This window comes from Castor canadensis, chromosome 9 (assembly GCF_047511655.1).
Source record: "Castor canadensis chromosome 9, mCasCan1.hap1v2, whole genome shotgun sequence".
NCBI classification, from domain to species: Eukaryota; Metazoa; Chordata; class Mammalia; order Rodentia; family Castoridae; genus Castor; species Castor canadensis.
In genome coordinates this window covers 57,586,656-57,611,003 of record NC_133394.1, presented here as the reverse complement: position 1 = coordinate 57,611,003, position 24,348 = coordinate 57,586,656, and the positions used below count along the sequence as shown (strand labels likewise).

Sequence of the window (24,348 nt, the reverse complement as noted above, 5' to 3'; positions counted from 1 at the left end):
GTAGCAATACTTATCTCTGACAAAGTAGACTTCAAACCTACATTGATCAAACGAGATAAAGAAGGACATTCCATACTAATAAAAGGGGAAATAGACCAAAAGGAAATAATAATCATCAATCTGTATGCACCCAATGTCAACGCACCCAATTTCATCAAACATACCCTGAAAGACCTAAAAGCATATATAAACGCCAACACAGTGGTTGTGGGAGATTTTAACAGCCCATTATCATCAATAGATAGGTCATCCAAACAAAAACTCAATAAAGAAATCCAAGATCTAAAATATGCAATAGTCAAATGGACCTAGTAGATGTCTACAGAACATTTCATCCAACCTCTACACAATATACATTCTTCTCAGCAGCCCATGGAACCTTCTCCAAAATAGATCATATCCTAGGGCACAAAGCAAGCCTCAGCAAATATAAGAAAATAGAAATTATACCGTGCATACTATCTGACTACAATGCAGTAAAAGTAGAACTCAACAACAAAAGTAAAGACAAGAAACATGCAAACAGCTGGAAACTAAATAACTCATTACTTAATGAAGAATGGATCATTGATGAAATAAAAGAGGAAATTAAAAAGTTCCTGGAAGTCAATGAAAATGAAAACACAACCTACCGGAACCTATGGGACACAGCTAAGGCAGTCTTGAGAGGAAAGTTTATAGCCATGAGTGCATATATTAAAAAGATTGAAAGATCCCAAATCAATGACCTAATGATACATCTCAAACTCCTAGAAAAACAAGAACAAGCAAATCCCAAAACAAATAGAAGGAGAGAAATAATAAAAATAAGAGCTGAATTCAACAAAATAGAAACCAAAAAAACCATACAAAGAATTAATGAAACAAAAAGCTGGTTCTTTGAAAAAATAAACAAGATCGATAGACCCCTGGCAAACCTGACTAAAATGAGGAGAGAAAAAACCCAAATTAGTAGAATTAGGAATGCAAAAGGGGAGATAACAAAAAACACCATGGAAGTCCAGGAAATCATCAGAGACTACTTTGAGAACCTATATTCAAATAAATTTGAAAATCTAAAAGAAATGGACAGATTTCTAGATACATATGATCATCCAAAATTGAACCAAGAGGAAATTAATCACCTGAATAGATCTATAACACAAAATGAAATTGAAGCAGCAATCAAGAGTCTCCCCAAAAAGAAAAGTCCAGGACCTGATGGATTCTCTGCTGAATTCTATCAGACCTTTAAAGAAGAACTGATACCAACCCTTCTTAAACCGTTCCACGAAATAGAAAGTGAAGGAAAACTGCCTAACACATTTTATGAAGTCAATATTACACTTATCCCAAAACCAGCCAAAGACACCTCCAAAAAGGAGAACTATAGGCCAATCTCCTTAATGAACATTGATGCAAAAATCCTCAACAAAATAATGGCAAACCGAATTCAGCAACACATCAAAAAGATTATTCACCACGACCAAGTAGGCTTCATCCCAGGGATGCAGGGGTGGTTCAACATACGAAAATCAAGAAACGTAATAAACCACATTAACAGAAGCAAAGACAAAAACCACTTGATCATCTCAATAGATGCAGAAAAAGCCTTTGATAAGATCCAACGTCATTTCATGATAAAACCTCTAAGAAAACTAGGAATAGAAGGAAAGTTCCTCAACATTATAAAAGCTATATATGACAAACCTACAGCCAGCATTATACTTAATGGAGAAAAACTGAAACCATTCCCTCTAAAATCAGGAACCAGACAAGGATGCCCACTATCTCCACTCCTATTCAACATAGTACTGGAATTCCTAGCCAGAGCAATTGGGCAAGAAGAAGGAATAAAAGGAATACAAATAGGTAAAGAAACTGTCAAAATATCCCTATTTGCAGATGACATGATCCTATACCTTAAAGACCCAAAAAACTCTACTCAGAAGCTTCTAGACATCATCAATAGCTATAGCAAGGTAGCAGGATATAAAATCAACATAGAAAAATCATTAGCATTTCTATACACTAACAATGAGCAAACGGAAAAAGAATGTATGAAAACAATTCCATTTACAATAGCCTCAAAAAAAATCAAATACCTAGGTGTAAACCTATCAAAAGATGTGAAAGACCTCTACAAGGAAAACTATACACTTCTGAAGAAAGAGATTGAGGAAGACTATAGAAAGTGGAGAGATCTCCCATGCTCATGGATTGGTAGGATCAACATAGTAAAAATGTCGATACTCCCAAAAGTAATCTACATGTTTAATGCAATTCCCATTAAAATTCCAATGACATTCATTAAAGAGATTGAAAAATCTACTGTTAAATTTATATGGAAACACAAGAGGCCACAAATAGCCAAGGCAATACTCAGTCAAAAGAACAATGCAGGAGGTATCACAATACCTGACTTCAAACTATATTACAAAGCAATAACAATAAAAACAGCATGGTACTGGCACAAAAACAGACATGAAGACCAGTGGAACAGAATAGAGGATCCAGATATGAAGCCACACAACTATAACCAACTTATCTTTGACAAAGGAGCTAAAAATATACAATGGAGAAATAGCAGCCTCTTCAACAAAAACTGCTGGGAAAACTGGTTAGCAGTCTGCAAAAAACTGAAACTAGATCCATATATATATGGATCACCCTATACCAACATTCACTCAAAATGGATCAAGGATCTTAATATCAGACCCCAAACTCTTAAGTTGATACAGGAAAGAGTAGGAAATACTCTGGAGTTAGTAGGTATAGGTAAGAACTTTCTCAATGAAACCCCAGCAGCACAGCAACTAAGAGATAGCACAGATAAATGGGACCTCATAAAACTAAAAAGCTTCTGTTATCAAAAGAAATGGTCTCTAAACTGAAGAGAACACCCACAGAGTGGGAGAAAGTATTTGCCAACTATACATCAGACAAAGGACTGATAACCAGAATATATAGGGAACTTAAAAAACTAAATTCTCCCAAAACTAATGAACCAATAAAGAAATGGGCAAGTGAACTAAACAGAACTTTCTCAAAAGAAGAAATTCAAATGGCCAGAAAACACATGAAAACATGCTCACCATCTCTAGCAATAAAGGAAATGCAAATTAAAACCACGCTAAGATTCCACCTCACCCCTGTTAGAATAGCCATCATCAGCAACACCACCAACAACAGGTGTTGGCGAGGATGCAGGGGAAAGAGGAACCCTCTTACACTGTTGGTGGGGATGTAGACTAGTACAACCACTCTGGAAAAAAATTTGGAGGCTACTTAAAAAACTAGACATGGATCTACCATTTGATCCAGCAATACCATTCTTGGGGATATACCCAAAAGACTGTGACACAGGTTACTCCAGAGGCACCTGCACACCCATGTTTATTGCGGCACTATTCACAATAGCCAAGTTATGGAAACAGCCAAGATGCCCCAGCACTGACGAATGGATTAAGAAAATGTGGTATCTATACACAATGGAATTCTATGCAGCCATGAAGAAGAACGAAATGTTATCATTCGCTGGTAAATGGATGTAATTGGAGAACATCACTCTGAGTGAGGTTAGCCTGTCCCAAAAGACCAAAAATCGTATGTTCTCCCTCATATGTGGACATTAGATCAAGGGCAAACACAACAAGGGGATTGGACTATGAGCACAGGATGAAAGCGAGAACACACAAGTAAGGGGTGAGGATAGGTAAGACACCTAAAAAACTAGCTAGCATTTGTTGCCCTTAACGCAGAGAAACTAAAGCAGATACTTTAAAGCAACTGAGGCCAATAGGAAAAGGGGAACAGGTACTAGAGAAAAAGTTAGATCAAAAAGAATTAACCTAGAAGGTAACACCCACGCAAAGGAAATCAATTTGAGTCAATGCCCTGTATAGCTATCCTTATCTCAACCAGCAAAAACCCTTGTTCCTCCCTATTATTGCTTATACTCTCTCTACAACAAAATTAGAAATAAGGGCAAAATAGTTTCTGGTGGGTATTGAGGGGGTGGGAGAGGGAGGGGGTGGTGTGGGTGATAAGGGAGGGGGTGGGGGCAGGGGGGAGAAACGAACCAAGCCTTGTATGCACATATGAATAATAAAAGAAAAATGAAAAAAAATATATCTACAGCAATACATTTTTGCACAAACATTGAAAGACACAATAATTACAATATCAGTGTAAACTTTAAAATATGATTTATGTGCTCGCTTCGGCAGCACATGTACTAAAATTGGAGTGATACAGAGAAGATAAACATCACCCCTTTGCAAAGATGATATGCGAATTCATGGAGCACTCCATAAAAAAATATGATACATGTTTTTTTGTAAAGACATATAATAAAATCATTGCTTTAAAAAAATTCATGAAATGTTTCTTAATAAGGATAGATTTTTAATAGAATAAAAGGGTGTTTGAGACAATATAGCATGTTTATATTCTTTTTCCACCAAAAAATATAATTGATGGTCAAACTGTGCAAGGGGCTCACAATGCTGCAAGATGGTAATTAGGATATAAACAACCCACAATGAACTGTTCATTCAATTCAATTTCAGACAAAAATGAATCAAATATCAGGCCTCCAACATTCACAAGGACATACTGTTCTCTGAGATTTCCCTTTGGCTTCTGCTTTTGTCAAAATTATCTTACACTTCAGATTTCCAGCGTTGGTTCATGCCAGCTGGATTTTTCAAGTTTCCTTAGGTGTAAACTTGAAGCCCACAGGAAGTCCTGTGAGCAGCTCCAGGATCTGGGGGGGGAAAGTCTCCCTAAGTCTTACAAACAACCACTTTGTGTCCAATCAGCTCAATATAGCTGGCAAGACACTCACCTTGCAGCTGTGATGGTGTCCCCAGGCCTTCCACTACAGCCATAGGTCAACTATTCTCTCCTAAACAGGATGACTCAAAAATCACCAATGTTTACTCTTCCAGGTCTGACTTCAAAATTGTTAATGTTGTATTTCTGAGACCTCTAGAAGAGATTTTGCTAGTTTTCTTTTTTTTTAACCTGTTGAATCGCATTCTCAATTTCTAACTTAAATTTCTCAGGGCACAGCTGGAGTCTTTTTCCATGCTCCTTCTTGTGAGGAGAAAAAGTACAAATCATCACCCTCCTTTGAGAAGCAGACCCCTTGTATTTGAAGATGGTTGTCCTACTTAATATCTTCAAGGTCTTATTTTATGATCACATAACCATCCATGTGATCCTACTCAAAGTCATTCCCCAATTTCCCTTTGTAAAGATGAGCACCTCATAATCTCCCTTTAGCAAGGTTATTGGACTCAGCTTAGCTGAGAAAACTTCCAGGAGTGCTTTGCCTTCATATGACCACTTCACAGTTCCTGTTATTTCACAAAGAAATATTCAGAAAAAAAAAAGGCTGTCTACATTCACTGTGCCCTTTCCCTACTTTACTGCCTGGCGCAGGATAATCAGACTTTTGCTCAAATAAACACACTTGTTCTTGTGTGAGATGTCTTCTCAACCACTATCTGGGCATGGCAGTACATGCCTCTCATCTCAAGCTATGAGGGAGGCTGAGATTGAAAGGATTGTGTTTCCAGGCTAGCCTGGGCAAAAAAGTTTGCAAGCCCCATCTCAACAGAAAAAAGCTGGGTGTGTTGGTGTGCCCCTGCTATCCTAGAGACAGCGGGAAGCATAAGGTAGGCAGACGGCATGCTGACCAGGGCAAAAAGCGAGATCCTGTCTCCAAAATAACCAGAGTAGTATAGCTATCCTTATCTCAACTAGCAAAACCCTTGGTCCTTCCTATTATTGCTTATTCTCTCTCTTCAACAAAATTAGAGATAAGAGCAAAATAGTTTCTGCCTGGTAGCGAGGGGGTGGGGGGGAGAGGAAAGGGGTGGGGAGTAAGGGAGGGGGCAAGGGAAGGGGGGAGAAATGACCCAAACATTGTATGCACATATAAATAATAATTTAAAAAAAGACAAAATAACCAGAGCAGAAAGACTGAAGTTATGGCTCAAGCAGAAAAGCGCCGCCTTGCAACTGTACAGCCCAGTACAACTCCCCCCAGAAAATAAATAAAAGACCTGAATTATACTTCTTGACATGTGTAAGTTCGGTACCACCAGAATCTATAATAAGAAAATCAAAGAAAAAGTCAAAACTCTCAGGTTCTTGTTTTAATTTCTTGCTGGGTAGATGAAATTCCACAGAAACCTATTCCACATTCCACAACAATATTTTCTGAATAAGAGTTTACAACATAAACCTCTTCCTGCAATCACCAAGGACAGGAGGACTGAGAAACCATTCGAAGTTGTGTAAGTCTTGAAACTCAACCCAACAGTGGCCTGCTGTTATTTATTGTTCTCATTCAGAGACACGCTCAGTTCTTCCTCACCATGCAAACAAGGGTGAGATTTAAGAACTCAGGTAAAAGAAGCCTTTGGATTCATACACTCCTGGAGAAAACAGTACCTCCTCCACTTAAAGACTGTGTGATCCTGCATGAGACCTCCTCCAAGCCTACATTTCATCCATTTTATGAAGAAGACACTAAAGCCCTTCTTGGGAAAATTAAGTGAGATACATGTATTTAAATATACCCAGCCCTTAATAAGTGCTCAATAAACAGGAGCTATCATCAGTTCCTCTTGCTCCTCAAAGATCGGGGGGTTTTTTGCCTCCTCAAAGAACTTCCAAATCAAGCCGGTCAGAAATTCTGATCTTAATTCATAGGCATATCCACACTGCGCCCTCTAATGGCAGCTCAGGGACTATCTGGCTCAGGAGGCACTTGCTCATGGCCTCCAGGGTTAGCTAGGGGTGCAAATCTAACTCACAATGTCAAGTGCATGTTCTCCACATCCACACTACCCCACGGTTTGCTTGTGGTGGTGCTTACTGAGCACTTCCACTCCCTTAGGTCTGATTGAGGCTCACATTCTATAAAATGGGATGGGTGAATCACCCACCACTTTCAACAGGAAATTTTCAAGCTCTAGAGACCAGGAGACTTGACGCCGTCCACACACTCATCCTCTATGCCCACCTGGGACCACTGTGTATACAGGCGTAAATTTATCTAGATATCGCCCTGACTGCTTCAATGGATAAGAGATGGCTGTTCAAAGGCAATAAGGCCAAAACGCTGGTGAAATTGTAGTATAGCCGTGAAAAATACATTGACATGACTTTTGAGTGGTCAGATTTTCAATTGTTCACCTGCTATGCAATGTGAGAAGGGAAATAAGAGCTAGTACCTATACAGCACTTGCTATATGTTACTCCTCATTCTAAGTGTTTTCATATATTAACTCATTTAACCTTCAAAAAAACCACTGCAAGGTATTTATCTTCTCCATGTTTTAGGTGAGGCACAAAGAGGTTAGTTGTCAAAGGTTGAACATCTATAAAACGGTAGATCTAGGTGAGTAACAAATGACATAAAGGATACTGAACTACAACTTAAGGAAGATCATCACTGAAAGAAAAAAAAGGAAGGAAGAGATTAACAAGAAGACAAAGCAAAGCCCATCTATGTGACTTGGTATGAAAGTAGGATGGAGGAGGAGCCAACAGTGAGGAAAAGGACTTTGAAGCTGGAGAAGCAATCCTTTAAATTCAAGGAATTGAGCTCTTCCTTGAAATTCAGAGCATCAAATCTGAGTTGAAGAACCACTATGAACTCATGTTCTGAGTTACACTTTCTAAGATCAGGTTATGCCCCCTGACATGACTCTCACCCATAACTTCTACTAGGAAATATAAGAAATGTCACAGCTCTCACTAAAGCTAAGATGCTCCTTCACCATTTCCCAAAGGACAACTGGGCACCAGTGGCTACCCACTTCGGGGCTGAGATTAGGAGGATCATGTTTTCAAGGCCAGTTTGAGCAAATAGTTCATGAGACCCAATCTCCAAATAACCAGAGCAAAATGGACTGGAGGTATGGCTCAAATGGTAAAGTGTCTGCTTTGGGAAGTCATTAAGATAGTGCATTTGGTGAGAAGGACTTTAAATAGGCTCAGACACCAACCCTGAACTTAGTAATCATGTACCTTTAAGTAGACTCTACTCTAATGTAAACCTTGGGCATCCATTTTACAAGTTTTGGGATCTTCCATTATCAAATTATTTGGTCTTACCTGATCATAGACAATAGTAGCAGAGGAGCATTGGTTAGGTACAGTAAGCTTCCAGAACTGAGTCCTCATCCACACAATTGTCTTTGGCTTTTATACCTTACAGGACAGGGGCGTGGCACCCCTCATCCTTTTTGAAGGATAGTTAATCCTTCCTAATCATTCTCAGAGGTGAGGATCCCCAAACAACCTCAAATACTTCATTAGCACTGTGTGCTACCCAAAGTGACTAACGTTTACCAGTACATGCATGCCACCTCTCTATGAGGAGGTTTCATAGTCTTGACCTACTTGAAGAACTCTAAGCGCCTGCAGTAAAAATACATGTGTAGATATGTACCAGATGTACAGATCAAACCTGGGGAAAACAGATTATGGATACAGAACTGTCAACATGACCCTCACAATCACATTTTTTCACCCTCCCATGTGGCATCCACCTGGAGTTCATTGTCAGTGAGTTTGGTTGAAACTCAATAGGTTACCAATTCCGAAGTTGTTGGGATTTTTTTCAGCTTGTTTTCAGCAAAGTGACTATCCATAGAATGAAAAACCATCATTTAACATAAATACTTCTTTAAAAATTTCTCCATAAAGAAAAAATATTTTATTATTATTACTAAAAAAATTTAGCTGGCCTCATTCTTTTACCATTAAAAAGTATATCAGGACTACAGGAATCCACTCTTTTACTCTTAAAACTACTCTTCCAAATGAAAACACTTCCTATAAAATATGTACCAAACTCTTCTGAATAGAACTACAAAACAGTGAAAGAACATAGATAGGATGGAGTAGAGTTATTGAGCTAAGTAATAAGAAACTTAGATCAATACCCAGTTTCACATTGGAAGAAAATAAATAAATAATAAAATCACTTTATTAATCAAACATCCTGCCTCTTTCCCATGCTGTTTGGGGAGAAATTCTAACAATCTACTCTGTTATTCATGAAGAGAACGGAGGTTCTTCATGAATGGAGGTTCTTCTGAACAGAGGTTCAGAACAGTTTTGTAGGTTTAGTTCTTGTCAAAGATGAATTTTGATCTTGCATTGACTGGCATACAAAAAAAGTTTCATAAAATAGAATGTAGTTTCTCTGAAGTTCTTTAAGTCAGTCAATCCTCTTGGATACAACTGACTGGGAATAGGTTTCCCAACATAACACAATTGTGTGGTAAGAGTATCAGAATCTCAGACCTTCTCAGTTGCATGCTTCCTATGATAAAATTTCCTTTTGTTTAAGTTTTTTAGGTTTAGGTAACTTGTATAAGAGCATTTGAACATTAATAAATCTAACCCCTTTTTGTAAAGAAAAAGTTATCAAGAAAGAATGAAGGCTAATAATGAGATGTAGGAAGGGCTCTACTTCTAGGGAACAGTTGCTCCAAATCCTCACTCAGCCTCTTCTTCTTGCCATCATTTTATCCAAGGCCGTCTTCCAAGAACCTAGTGTGGAAGTACCCTCCCTGTAACTCACTGCTAATACTTCCTTTCCAACTCACAGAAATCCAGGATTATTTCATGCAGACACTCCCGCTTTCTTTCACTGAAATTTGTAACTTTAGGCCCAGAAGGGATATTAAGGATTATAGCTGATGATTGTTCTACTGAGTCACTGAAGTAACTGTCACTCTTCAGTTAAACACATTAAAAAATACAATTAAAGTAATTTTAAATTGGTCTGCAACTCCTAAATGGTGTAATCCTGGGCAAGTAACTTCACTCTGAATCATAACTGAAATTAGGAACTGGGATCGTTAATACTTGAAGAATCTTTCCTTCCTTAAACGTCCTACAATTACCATTGCTTTGCACACAAGTGGGTCATGAGATGATTTACACAATGATCATTATAAATTTGGGTCTGTTCAAATCAATCTAACCAGGCGCTCTTTACCACTGCAGTCATCTCTGTTTTTCACATAAGACATGAACACAGACATTTCCAAAGGCTCCCATTGCATCGTAAAGTTTATAACCTTAGAGAATGAGACACAATTTTTTTCTTTAGAAATTATCTTCAAATTAAATAAAAATGTGCTTTATTCTTAGTATCTCTTCTCCCAAGTTGGTTCATATAACACCCCTACTTAATGTCCCTTACACATAAAATGAAGGAAGGAAGAAAGCCTGAAAGTCCATTTCCTGCCAGATGCAAAAATCTCAGCTGGTGTACTTATTCTACTTCCTCCAAAAATGAATGTAAAGAATTGGATAATATTTAACCCAATTTACAACTTTATAAAATTAACCCTACTATTTCACAAATGTTTTAGTTTTATTGTATCTTTGCTATCACAGTGTACTTTTTAAACAAGGGTTGTTTTGTACTAATTTTTGAGATGAGAGTGCAAGTGAAAAAAAGAATTTAAAATTTGCCAAACACTCACTATCCAACAACTTAGAGGCAGGACTGGAATATCTTAGAAAGCTAGTAAAACAAAGAGAGAAAAGTTTAGGGCTTTTTTGTTTTATTTTGTTTTGTTAACAAGTTTGGGGGAAAGTTCTTCCTATAATTGAACTTGACTGCTTTTATTTTTGCCTCCTTTGAACTGCATATCCCACACCCTTTAACACTGAACTTGGACTCTACTCTATGAACTAGCATTCCATAATTAGCCTGGGAGCCTGAAATATTTTCCAACTGGTGAATCAACAAGGACAGAGGATGTGCTCATTGTGAGAAATAAAATCAAAATTATTACTCAAGTAAAAAGAGTCTTGGAAGTATCACAGAATGAACGAAAAGAGAAAGCAAATAACCTGAGACAGAGTTACCTGGGAGCAGTGGGGGGTAGAGTAGAGCACATAGCAACAGTGTTATAAAATATACAATACCAAAAGAAAATGAGTCTTATGAAGATGTGCAGATTATATAGACTATGCTTTCTGCTTATAGTTTTCAGTATTTTTAGAAAATGCTAACACATATGTACAGGAAAGCAATGCGAGTCAGCTCCCTGTATAGCTATCCTTATCTCTAGCAAAAACCCTTGGTCCTTCCTATTATTGCTTATACTCTCTCTTCAACAAAATTAGAGATAAGAGCAAAATAGTTTCTGCCGGGTAGCGAGGGGGTGGGGGGGAGAGGAGGAGTGGTAAGGGAGGAGAAATAACCCAAACATTGTATGCACATATGAATTAAAAAAAGAAAGAAAATGCTTACACTTAAGGTCAAATTTTGCCTCAATTATGATACTTCCAAGATAGAGCATATTTAAAAAACAACAGACTCTTGGTTTAACAGTGTAGTATAAAAGACAAAAGCTCATTTAGAGATTGATATATTTTTGACTGCTTGTATTAACATAAGTTTAAAAGGACAATATTTTTGTCTTTTATAAATGATCCACCCCATTTATGTTTTAGTTGAGAGAATATTTTAGAGTGAAATGCACATATCTTAAATGTGCAATTGGATGCATAGAGAAACACACACCAGCTACAAATGCATGCATAGGAGGCCACCTGCATCACAGTGTTAGGTACTTTCCCTCCCAAAGCGTTCTGGTGCCTGCTTCCAGGCATAACGTCAAATCATAGACTAGGTTTACCTGGTTTGGAACGTCATATAAATAGACCCTAAATACTAAATGAATCTTTTTATGTAAGAATAGATTGTTTTATATTGCTAATGTGTGCCTATGCCACGATTTGTATATTATGAAGAAAGCTGATATATACATCCCTGTCAACATATCTTCATTTCTCTTGCGTTAATACCAACAAGTAGAACTGCTGTGTCTTAAGGCAGGCATATGTTCAGCTTTACAAGAAATTGCCAAATAGTTGTATAAAATGGTATACCATTTTAAATGTACTCCAGTGGTACATTACCTTACATTCTTGCAAACAGTTGGTGATGTTTAAAATTTTGTCTATTCTAAAAGGAGTAAAATGCTCTGTCATTTTGGTGTCTCATCTGTGATCTTTATTTTCATCTTCCTGTTGACTACTGGTGTTGCACAGCATTTGGATGTTCGTATATTGTTGTGATGTTTCTATACCAGTCTTTTTGCAATGTTTAATTGTCCCAGGCAGCACCAAAACCATAGTCTCTGAGTTACCATTTCTGTTATACAAAAATATGCAAGTTAACATATAAGTTCTCAATCTCTGAGACTTAATGTAAAAAGTAAATAATGGATTTAACACAAGTGCTTTCTCCTAGAGAATTGAATAGTTCTCCAGGGAGACAGCCGAATACTGTCATTGATGTCACCCCTGGTTTGCCTTATTTCTATGTGGGTCATTTTTCTTAGAAAGGCTAATAAAGGCTTCCAAGGAAGATGATGTTTCACTCAGATCAGAGGACAGCAGCACAGAAGGGCATCAGGAGCATTCCAGGCTGAGGGACAAGCATATTCACAAAAGGAAAGAAAATGGATTCATAACTAGGGACAATTGTGGGCACCCAACACCTTGTAAAAGTGGCATTAAGAAGGGTAACTAAAGTCTGATCTCTGCTAGCAGTTTTATTTCTTTCAGTTCATTCTCCAGTCTCCAGTCGGTGTATCTTGCTAAAGAGCTCATTGCAAATCTGATCATTTCAGCCCTTGGCTTACAAGACTCCAGCATCCACTTTGCCTATTGATGACGGTCTAAACTCCCTAGGCTAGAGACCTATTTCAACCATTCCTAACCTGCCTGGCTATCCACCTTCCCACTTGGACCCAGTGATGCAGCCTTGCTAAGTCAGCTGGTTCTGCATTTATTTCTTCCTTTTCTCCTGGAGTGGTTTTCTCACCCTGCCTCCCTGAATTAGCAATTTGCAGCCCTGGCTACACATTTAAATGTTTTGAAAACGTTGAAGAAATACTAATGCCTAGGTCCTTGCTCCAGATCAATTAATTCAGAATTCCTGGGGACAGAATTCTAGTTTCTATTTTTCAAAGTTACCTGGGTAATTTAATGCATAGCCAAAACTAAAAAGCAATAATAACAACAATTGTTAAAAAAAATAAAACCTACAAATCCATCGCATTTTCAGGTTGTGTCTTACTACCTCTGAGGCTCATTTGTTGCTTTTCTATAATCAACTTTATTGGTATCAGTTTTCATGTGAATGATAGTCAAATCTTAAAGTCTGAATACATGAATAAGTAAATAAATAACTTCACACTTAGAAAAAATGCAATGCTACTGCAAAACAATGTAGAAAAGGTACTAACTTATGTGAACTCTCTCAAGGTTCTTCTGAAGCATCACACTGTCCACCAAGCGCTCCTTAACTCCTTACTCCTTCTGCACAATTAAGCATTCTACTCACAGTAATCAAAGAGCACTTGACATATACCTCTTTGGAGTTTGTAATGATTTGCATGTACACCAGATTTTCACCTCCGGACCAATAGTGCCCAATAGTGCAATGATAAGTGATAAGAAAAATTAAATTCCTCAAACTCAATCTATATACATCTCTATCTAATCATATCACTACATTAGGATTCTCAAGCACAAACAGATCACATGAAATACCCAAAAACTCTTATTTTAGCTTTTTGTAAAGAAAAATTATATAAAATTAAAAATTCTATATGTTCAGCAGTCTGAATTTTCATAAACTAAACACAGCCAGGTGAACATGTGATGAATTTCTTCATTTCTTCATTATGTGTGTAAATCATTACCATTCTCAAAATCTCAACTACCCTGATACTCCCTTCCCTATAACTATTCTCCTCCAGGCACCGCTATCCTACTTCTAACACTCTAGACTGGTTTTGCCTCTGTTTTTACTTTAAAAAAGGAACTACGCTGTTACCGGCTGGGTAGCCTCTGAATATTCTGGGCAGAATTCTCCCTAGGCACTTGTGTCCCATAAGAGAAGATTTCAGGCAAGACTCGAAAATGTACTGAAAGTGATAGCAGAGGAGGCAAGGGGAAGACACTGCAAGAGAAAGTAGCAGTGGTCTGGGACAAGTGGGAGAGAAGCATGATCTTTGTTTTAAACAGCCTTTAAAAATTAAAAGGGCAAACAGTGAGAAGAACCTGGTGAATGACAGGTTTGTAGTACGACATGGGCACTCTGTGCATGCACTTATTCAAACTCTCAAGTATTTCATTACATATATGGAGTGCCATAAATATTCATGTTTTAAGCAGAGAGCTTTTACCTGTCAGGTAATCAAGAGCCAGTTCCTCTAAGGCTTCCTGTAAAGGATTTACTGAAGAGGACTGCTAAGATTTTACAATTGATTACAAAAAATAAATTTTTACAACTGCAAAGGATGACATAGGGTTGAGATAAGGAGTTTAGTTTAGTTTTCCTAAGAAAAGTTTCACAGCGCCAGAGTCCCTTGGAGAATTTTCCTTTTCCTAATACTAGCCTGCCTCAAAACTATAGGTAGTTTTTTGTGACCTTTGCCATTCAACAGTACAAGACTCACCTTGACTGCTACATAGTGTGAACCAGTCCTTCTTTTCCAATATGGTAGCCTATTATTTGAATACAGCACAATCTACCTGCTCCATGGCTGATGGACATTGCTATTTTCTCATCTTTTGTCTATTATGACTAGACTGAAATGAAATTCTTACACATATCTTTTAATGACCATACAATGGATTTTTATTGCTTATATGCCTAGAAACAGAATTACCAAGTCATAAAATATACTCATGCTCATACTTAGTAGATACTGCTAAGCACTTTGTACCAAATTTATTCTTTGACCTGAAGTAAAATTAGAGGGTTTCCTTAGCAACACTTGACATTTTTCCATAATTTTAATCTAGCTATACTGGTGGCATCCCATATTTGTTTTAGTTCATGTGATTTTTTTAATATATTTGTGCAACTTTTCATACTTATTATACGTTTGCATATTCTCTCTGGTGTCATTTTTTGCCCACTTTCCTATTGAGTTGTCTTTCTTACTAATTGTAGATTGCCTAATACATTATGGATACAGTCCTTTGTTACACACATGTACTCAAAGTATTTTTTCATTCTATAGTCATGTCTTTGGATAAACAAAAGGCCTTACTTTTATTTACTCCATTGTATGTCTATTTCCTTACACATTATGGTGTTTGATCTTGTTTTAACAAATTTGCCTTCTCTGAGGTCAGAAAGATGGTCACCTGTATTTTTTTCTAAGTGTTTTGTTAGTTTTTCACATTTAGATCTATGGTCCCTCTGGAATAAACTTTCGTATATATGGTTCATGACAGATTTTTTGCCATGTATATATCCAATTAACATGGCACCATTTATTGAAAAGATCATGCTCTCCCTAATGGATTCCAGGGCGACCATCAAATCAGAGTCATTTGACCTTACATGGATAAATGTGTTTTATATGTTCTAATCTGTTCCAATGGCCACTCTGTCTCTTCCTCAGTCAATATCACATTCTCTCAATTATTTACTGTGTCTTTATAATAAATTTAGGTATCAGGTAATGTAACTACTTCAGGTTTATTCTTCTGCAGTTTACCCTGGCTAGTCCTTTCCTTTTGTCTTTTTATGTGAAATTTAAAAATCAGCTTATGAACTTTAACCACATTAAAAAAACTGAAATTTTTGATATTACATTGACTTTATAAATTAATTTGGGAAGAATTTAAATATTAACAGTAGTGAATCTTCTAATCCATATAAATCCATTGTATTTATATGAGTCTTCTTTGGTTATTCTGAATGATATTTTAAAGTTTTCAGTGCAGCAATTTTGTCTATCTTTCATCATATTTGTGCCTAGATTTTTGTGTTTCTGAGTCCCAAGAGCATTCCAGTTTCAATAACCCACTAAGCAGGTTCAACAGAAGCAGCTATGTTCATATTAATGGCTATAGTTTGTAACTGCAAAAGAATATAAGAGAAAATCAAAAAAGGAAAAGATACAAGCTTCTAAAAGTACTCAGGGGAATCCTACAGGAGGACATTGTTAATATCCTCAGCAGCAAACTGTGACAATGCATGCAAAACACTGTCCAGCAGGGGAATTCCTAGTGACTTGATACCCACTGCACAAAAACTTCAGACTCCAAGAAAAACAGCAAATGTTCAGACTAAGCCACTGTTGTTTGCACAAACAGTTCAGATAGAGTGAACAACTCTTATCAGTTGGGGTCATGGGAACCTTCTCCCAAATCCACATTTCCAGATGCTGGCTAAGGGCCAAACTTGTACATGGGCCATTTTAAAAAGCAGTATTCACAGGTCTTCTAAGTTAACTCTTTTTCTGCACTGTGTCTTTTAAAATTTTTATTTACTATTTCTTTTTTACTGGAAATAGACAAAATTGATCCAGGGACCTTGTTAAATCCTGTTATGATAGTGTAGGTATAGATTCCTTTAGATTTTCTAAGTACCTGATAACTTTCCAGCAGAAATTTTGAACCCTTTCCTTCAGATGGAAAAAAAAAAAGAAAATGATGAATTCATCAAACTATAATTTTCTGTGTGTTATCATTGTGAAATATAGTACAGTAAAGATTCAAATACTTCTTTCCTCTTCTAAACCTGCAAAACTGAAAAAGAAAGAGCTGCTAACATTCCGAAGTTTCAGTAGGCAGGTACACCTGGAATACTGACATGTTCATCTAGCATTCCCACAGACATGGAGGCAATCCCTTTGATATGGATCTATTGCCTTTCTGAAATGGTTTACAACTGACCATAAAATTATCTCCTTCCAACACAGGGTGGGAATCTCTGCTCTTGGACCTTGGGAGTTTGTTTGGAAGCTCTAGGAGGGGAGCACAGCTACTCATATATCCTGATGGAAGAATGGTCCTCCTCTATCGGGGATGGTCGTCCTCTTTGACAGAGCATGCAGCTTTAGGAGCAACACACATGGAGCGGTGAGGGAGGCAAGCGAAGACTGCCCTAGCCAGCCAGATCAGCCAAGTCAACCCTAGCAATCGATGGGGAGACAGATGTCACAGCCAGATCGCCCTCACATCTGGTAATTTCTGCTCTTGGCAAGAATAAATGATAAGCCATTTTTTCCTATATCTTATTATTAACCATTACAATCACTTCATTCTTGATAACTTTTTCTTTACAAAAAGGGGTTGGATTTATTAATGTTCAAATGTTCTTATGCAAGTAACCTAAACCTATAAAACTTAAACAAAAGGAAATTTTATTATAGGAACCATGATGTTCACCTATGGATAAAATTGAGGCTGTGACTTAGAAACAACTAAAGTCTTCATAACTCTGGCCACCTTCCAAATCAGAAAAAAAAAAAAAAGTACAAGCAATATATATCATCATCTAGAAAAAGTTTATACTATAATAGGGAGCTACCCAAGTGATGATGGTGGCAGGTAAATTGGGAACCTACAGCCCTGTAGTCATTTTTGAATCTCAAAGGTAAAATTTACTGAGTGGTACCCTGATCACAATATGAGAGCCAGATCTTACCTCCTCATCACTCCAAACACTGATGGGAAAGAGAACCCTTCACATGGTCAAGATGGCCCTACTGGTTTAAAAACTGAGCGTGGCTGGTCCTACATGTGGGAGGCATTTTGTTGGGTTTGACAAGGACCAATAAACCTTCCTTGCAATCTTGTCTAGAAATTCCAATTAGAATAATCCTACTCCAATTTCTAGTCATCACAACTTCCTATCCTGCACCTGTTGATTTCATTAGTGACCCCTTAAGAGGACCTCCCTATAATTTTTGCCTCCCTCAGCTAATCCCAACCCAGGAGTCCATAGATACAGGAACCAATCTGAAAAACCTATTTCCTTTTTGCAAAATTTTGTTAGTCAACACTGGATTGCTTTTTACCAACTGCTTCCATTTAGGGTATCATTAAATTTCTAAGGCCTCTGCCCTTGCTCTTGTTTACCACTCTAAATTTAAAGCCTGCAGCTCATCTTCCCACATCTGCTGAACAGTGGGCTCCTGTTTCTACAAGACCAGCGCAGTGTCTGCTTGTAGATAGAACTCTTCAAAATGAGTCAGTACAGTCAGGTGTTTCATGCCTATAATCCCAGCACTCAGGAAGCAGAAGGACTATCACTAAGTCAAGGCCAGTCTAAGCTACACTGTGAGACCCTGTCTCAAAAAATTAAATGCCCTGGGCACCAGTGGCTCATGATTGTAATCCTAGCTACTTGGGAGGCAAGTGGATCACAGTTCAACAAGACCAGTTCAGACAAAAAGTTAGCAAGACTCCTTTTCAATAGGAAAAACTGAGTGTGGTGGCACACACCTATTATCCCTGCAATGGCAGGAAGTATAAACAGGAGGATTTTGGTTCAGACCAACCTGAGCAAAGAGGTTATTATTTCCAAAATAACCAGAGCAAATAGGACTGGAGCCATGGCTCAAGCAGTAGAGCACTTGCATAGCAAACACAAAGTCCTGAGTTCAAACCCCAGTATAAGATGGAAAGAAAGGAAGGAAGGAAGGAAAGAAGGAGGGAAGGAAGGAAAAAGGGAGGGAGAAAGGGAGGGAGGGAAGGAAGAAGGATGAAAGGAAGGAAGGAGGGAGGGAGGAAGAGAAAGAAGGAGGGAAGAAAGGAAGGAAAGAGGGAGGGAGGGAAGGAAGGAAGGAAAGAGGGAGGGAGGGAGGGAAGGAAGGAAGGAAAGAGGGAGGGAAAGAAGGAAGGAAAGAGGGAGGGAGGAAAGGATGGAGAGAAAGAGGGAGAGAGGGAGGAAGGGAAGGAGGGAAGGAAGGAAGAAAAAAGAAAAGAATCCATCAAGAAATATAGTGTACCACAATGGCATGCAAAGAGTAAGGACTAGGTCTATGTCCCACCAAGTCAACCATTCATTACAGAGCCTTGGAATGTCAGAAGTCTGCCCTGCCAATAACTTATTGTGTTTCCTCCTCACTCCCCCCTCCCCCGATTCTACCTACCTAAGACCCTTCCACTTCTCAATTTTCATGTATCTGGAAGCTAATCCCATGTGAGAAACACTTCGGAAACAAGTGTGACAACTCTGCTGGAGGCCTGGAAAGAATGCTCCTTAGGGGCCCTTGGGTTGTTTTCCCAGGTGAGATGTTTAAGACTTGATCCTTGTAGCCGGAATTCTTTTCTCACCACACCCAAGGTCATTTTAATGAAAATTCCAAAGTCCAAGCCAGGAGGATAGAATTGCTCTTAATCCTTCAGCAAGACTGTCATTTGATCCCTGGACCTGCAGGGGTGATTACTGTTTGTCTGCAGGGCACTGCCAAGCAGACAGAAGGAGGAAGTGACCACATTGCAGGCACTGTTTCTTACTTGGCCCAAGACTGGACAGATGGACCCACGTCCTCCTCCAACCTCCCTCCCTGTCACTTCAAGATGATGTTGATTATCATGACTATCACAGCTGCTTTTCACCTTTCAGACAAGTCCACGTGTCCCAGTTTATTGAGAAAACTGAATCAGCAAGTGAGTGACTTCCACACTCAGAGAAGGCTAATGTGTGCAGAAAGTTCAATGATAACTTCCTGAAGCCCTTACATATCTGCAGCTTGGCATTTCATTGGAATGTCAAAAAGCTGTGTTGTAAAAGGAAATGGAAAATAAAATAAACAGCTTGGGTACTTTTTAAAAATTGTTTTACTTGTTTTTATTTTCTTTGTAACTTCCTCAGTGATGAGGGAATGAAAGAGCTGACGACCAAATGTCTGCAGAGCTCTTTCTCCCTGGGGCCAGAGGTGTGCAAGGTCTAATCCCCAGTCTTGGTTGTTCCAAATGACCAGAGTGAGCAGCAATCCCCAGCTTCCTGTCACTCTGAAGTCTGCAAGTCACCCGACTGCCCTCCTGGCCAATCTGCCGCCAGCCTCCAGCAAAACCTGCCAAGGTCATCTGCTTTGGTTTTGTCTTGCCTCTGAGATGAAAGTGAGATGAAAGCGGTTCATCTTCCCCACAACTGGCTGAACAGCAGGGGGATGCTCCCTGCTTTAGGGTGTAAAACAGATTCCTTTAATGTTTCGTCTATGGAAATATTCAGGCTTAAAAAAAACTGGAAATTTTACGAGAGTTTTAAAAACTGAAAAATCCTAATAAAGATAAAATTTGAAGCATGATCATTGGAAATAATGCCTCAAATTTTCTCATTTCTCCCAGCAAATTACAGAAGTGTGTATGGAGTTGATCAATAGGTACTAAGTCACAGCTAGAGCAGTAAGCAGTTGTGGTGTGCTACTGCACAGCAGGGCCACCATAGAAAGTCAGTCCTTACTAGAGAGCTCAAAGGATGATGCTTCCATCATAAAGAAATGACGGACGTTTAACACGGTATGTTTAACCAGTTACAGGGTATACGGGTACTGAAATATGATACCCGTTAATATATATAATTTTCATGTATCAGGGAATAAAATTAATTTAATTCTTTCAAAAAGATCTCACTGGAAAGGTGATATTCTAGCAAAGACATAAAGGAGGTGGAAGTTAAAAATGAACCTTTGCTGTTACAGACATAAAAAGTGCTTAGGAAAAATTAAAATGAATCTGATTACTACTTTTGCAGGAATGACACCATATGAAGGTCTCTTCCCCCTTTCTCTAGCCTCTCCCTGAACGTTCTCCTGAAGGTCCTGCCCAGCTTTAATGGTCGGAGAAGAGGCCTGGTGAGAAATGGCTGAAACAGCCTCCACAGCCCAGGAGTGTGCAGCGACCGACTGTCCTCATGACTTGCCCTGCACAAAGGCTCCTGTATTTTCACTCTCTGGAGGCAGACTCCTGTTATGTTTAACAGGAGTTTATTCTAAGCTGATATTGTTGGCAGCCCAGAGGAGTCTGTGATCACAAGTCTTCCAAATGTTCTTTGTCAGTCATGGAAGAATCCATGGCAAAACACGTGGGTGTAAATGGAGCTTATGAAAGTTATTAAATGTTGTGTTTCCCTTAAACACAGAAGGGAGCACGATGGGCCCAGGTGAAATCTGGAGGCTGAGAGCATGCTTCCCTTCTCCAGGTGCTTTAAAAACCTATGCTAACCCAGGAGCAGGGCAGAACCAGGTGATTCTCATCCAATAATCAATTCGGGGGATGGAGCATGGGCGGTGCCAGGCCAGGTGAGGGCGGTGCCTGAGCCAAGGTGTGGTCAACCTGAAAGGTAATGTTAAAGTTTGTATGAGTCCTGGACTTTCCCTAATTTTAGCCTGCCTCAATATGAGTGATGAGTTTGAATTTCTTGATTTACTACAAAATATTCCTAACTTCCTTCAGTGAAAATGACAAATTTTCATTCTTGCAGAAGAAAAAAAAAGGAAAGCAATATGTTATTTAGAAACTCTATCCAGAATGCAAAAGATCCTCATCCAGAAGACACTCTATAACATCACTACCTGTCCCCTTGCCTGGACCCACACTTGTGCCCTCTCACACACAGAACAGTGAGGTCACTTTAATGATACTACCACTACAGTTCTCAAACTTTTCCAAGAAGGCCAAAATAATTCTCTTCATATAATTGTTGGAGCATGTGCAGCCTCTTGAAAAATACCAATAAAATGTTTTGGCATTCCTTTACAGTGTTCAAGTCCCATATCACAACTCTGATTCTTTAAACTGCCCCACTTGATAGAGAGGGATCTGAGGTCAAGGTGAAGAAAATAAAGAAATACAGCAAGGACCAGAAGCCAAGGCTCTCATTCCAAGTCCACAGTCAGATTTTAAGTCCTGCATCAGTGACATTCTCAGATACTGTGTCTAGTCTTAGATTCCTTCATTGCAGACAAGGTGAGAAGGAGGAAGTAGAAGAGGATTGAAACAGTTGATGCCAAAATTTTAGTTTCTGCAGTTCCATAAATCCATAAAGGCTGCTATAGATTGGATCTTAAATGTCCCCCATATACCCATACGCTAAAGCTTGGTCAACAGCCTATGGCAATACTGGGATATAACGGACCCCTTGGGAGGTGGGACCTAGTGATGAAATTAGGTCACGGGAGGTGTGTCCTTGAAGGACACATTGCAACACTTGCTCCTCCTCTCTTCGCTTCCTGGCTGCAGTAAGTGAACAGCTTCCTCTGTCCTGTGCTTCTACCATGATGTACTGTGCAGCTACAGGCCCAAAGCAACTGGATCAAAACCATGGACTGAAACCTCTCAAACGATGATCCAACATAAACTAAGGAACTGAGGGTGCAGGCGGCTGGGCCTTGGGACTGGGAGTGGTGCAGATGCTGGCAGACGCCCACAAATGCCCACTTCCTGCAGAAAAACACTCGCTCACCAAAGCAACTGAGCACTGCTCATAAAACAGACTGTGCATTCCAGAAAACCAAAAACCTCAGGGCCCTGATAAGATAACCAGGTAATTAATGAAGCAATTTCCCCTTCCTGCTCACATGGTTGTATTTATTTTTTTAATATAAGTTATCCTCTTAAGCAATAAGTACACTGTCTTCCTGTAACCTTGAGAATTTAACCAAATGCAGCAGAACAAACAGTTCATGTCTTGGTGTCTTTTTTTTAGTTTTTAGCACACACAAACATGCATTTTGAAAATATAGTCAACCCTTTTCCAGTGGTTCTTGTTGTATTGCTTTGCTTCTTCCATTTTTCACAAAGCTGGTTTAATTATAGCTTCTAGTTTTATAGTCCTCTTTTATTCAGGTTAACTAAAGTGAACATTTTGCATAGTAGCAAGTATTCACTTATCATTCTGAATTTTTAAAGAATTTTAGAAGTAAAATTATCGTCTCAGTGAAATTGTATGTGAACTCCAGGATATAAAAACTAAGTGAAAGCTTAGCTGTGTTTTACTAACACGAGACCTGTGGCCTAAACTTCCAGGCACACCACCCCTCCTTCACTCGTAACTGCCCGGGGATGAGGGGCAGCAGCAGAACATAGATAGGCCAAGCAAGTACTTTCGATGCACATCACTTCTATGAATATGTGGTATTACATGTTGCTGACTGATTAAAAAAATTCTTATACATTTTTTAACTTAACCAGGTAAACTATTCAGATGGTCAGAAAGGAAGTCATTAAGCTCAGAATTGCGTGTTGGTCAAAATCACTAACGACTTACAGCCAAAGATCAAGCATGACGTGTGATGTCAGAACACTTGCCATGCCATCTGTTTCATTGTGGATCTTGAGCTAAGGCAATTTTACAATTCGAGATTCTCGACCTTGTCAGAGAAAGATTGTTATGTAATTGTTGGGACAACAAGGCTTTGGAAGAATTAGGGGCTGAGTGAGGCACTTGGAGTTTTTGTTCTGATCAAGGCAATCTATCTTCTGAGTTATCTGCACAGCCATGCAGAACAATATTTACCAATGGAATTGCTTCTCAGGATACCAGCAGTCTGGCCTTCACCTTGATCACGGTTGTATTTGAAAATAATGACCATTATAAAGGACAGTGGGTCCCCTACCGAGCATCTGACTTGAAGGATCTGGCCAATTGGTTACGAGTAAGTTTCACCACCACTTCATGTTGTAAGGATAATTTTGTGTTCTGTAGAGACTTTTTTTGTAGAACCCCTGTGCATCTCAGTATGCCGAGACTTCAAAAGGTTTCTGCTACTCTTCATTGATACAAGTTGAGCCAGGTGTGATGGGTCATACCTGTCATACCTGTAATCCCAGCTACTTGGGGAGTGAAGATGGGATCATGGCTCCAGGCCAGCCTGGGGAGGGGAGGTTAGTGATACCTATCTGAGAGAACAAGATGAGTGTGTTGGCTCACATCTGTAACTCCAGCTACATGGAAGGCATAGGTAGGAGAGTATCTAAAGGCTTCCCTTGGCAAAAGCAAGATCCTACCTGAAAAATAAAGCCAAAAGGGCTGAGGAAGTGACTCAAGTGGTAGTACACCTGCCTAATAAGTTCAAGCCCTGAGTTCAAACCCTAGTACCGCCATAAAATAAAATAGATTGGTACAAGTTGATGGAAAAGAACTCAGAGCCTCTGTGTTCTGCTAAACAGTTACCTTGTCATGGATAGAATGTGCTGTGCTTTTTTACAATATGACCAAAATGCTGCAAAACTGGTGTATGGGTGTGTATACAAATGCTTTAAGCAACAAATGTCATATTCCTTCATATCCTTTTCCCCTTTCATGAAAGGACTATGTCATGCTTCAGTTGACACTTACTTCAACTTCTAATCGAAGTCCACGATTCTCACATTAGACGGCAAAAATGAAAGTTGCAATTGTCCATGTATTTGATTTTGAGTACAACAATGTTCGGAAGCACTAGTAAACAAGAACAGCTGCGAGAGATCTGATGTTCATGAGCAAGTTAGAGAAGGCTTAAGAAATCAAAGAAAATTAGATGGTGGGAAGGAGAAAAGGAAAAAGTAACT

General features: G+C 38.8%; 1 long non-coding RNA gene and 1 other non-coding gene across 3 annotated transcripts in view; one reads left to right on the top strand and one right to left on the bottom strand.

Moving 5' to 3' along the window:
• LOC141410898 (uncharacterized) overlaps window positions 1–24,348 on the bottom strand; it is a 116,535-nt gene that overhangs the window by 33,847 nt on the left and 58,340 nt on the right. The window lies entirely within an intron of this gene.
• Window positions 4,193–4,299, top strand: LOC141411183 (U6 spliceosomal RNA). The gene has a single exon (XR_012436019.1). It is a non-coding gene; the product is annotated as a U6 spliceosomal RNA (small nuclear RNA).